This window comes from Vombatus ursinus, unplaced genomic scaffold (genome assembly GCF_900497805.2).
Source record: "Vombatus ursinus unplaced genomic scaffold, bare-nosed wombat genome assembly UNPS02014906.1, whole genome shotgun sequence".
Lineage (NCBI taxonomy): Eukaryota > Metazoa > Chordata > Mammalia > Diprotodontia > Vombatidae > Vombatus > Vombatus ursinus.
Window position 1 is genome coordinate 216,188 of NW_020954684.1, and position 258 is coordinate 216,445.

Genomic DNA, 258 nt, shown 5'->3' on the forward strand with positions numbered 1-258 from the left:
ACAGTTGAGAGAAATCAGTAGAGCCAAGTCCTATCTTCTTTCCCCTCCATACTTTTAGTCAACCCCACCTCAAAGCATAGTATAATCTACAGTAGGCTTGGCCAATAGGTTTTACTTTCCAATGAGAGGAGGCTGGCCCCCATTAAGTCAACAGAAAACCACTTCTCTTATAGCCCAGTCAAGAGAATCTTACTCCACTTAATAATGGAAAATCTCTTGATCCTGGGATCCATTGGGGAACACTGCTACGCTAGAGTG